This window comes from Brassica oleracea, chromosome C2 (genome assembly GCF_000695525.1).
Source record: "Brassica oleracea var. oleracea cultivar TO1000 chromosome C2, BOL, whole genome shotgun sequence".
Taxonomy (NCBI): domain Eukaryota; kingdom Viridiplantae; phylum Streptophyta; class Magnoliopsida; order Brassicales; family Brassicaceae; genus Brassica; species Brassica oleracea.
The window spans coordinates 13,823,473-13,823,729 of record NC_027749.1 but is presented as its reverse complement, the minus strand read 5'-3'; positions in this window follow the sequence as shown (position 1 = coordinate 13,823,729).

Genomic DNA, 257 nt, shown 5'->3' with positions numbered 1-257 from the left:
TAGTCCTTATCAGGTGTTGGAGAGAGTTTCATGATGAACTCTGTGCCCCAAGGAGTGTTTTGATGCCCAAAGAATGTAGATGAGTCGTTGAAGGATCCTAGCGGCCAGACGTAGCGGCAAAGGCTGGTCGCTACAGAAGATAGAGCTGAAAACCTGAGGCACCCAAGTACCGTAGCGGGAGTGTGTAGCGGGCTAGAGAGACCGCTAGTATTGAAGCGCCTTCTACAGCGGCCAGCCATAGCGATTTCACGAGGTCG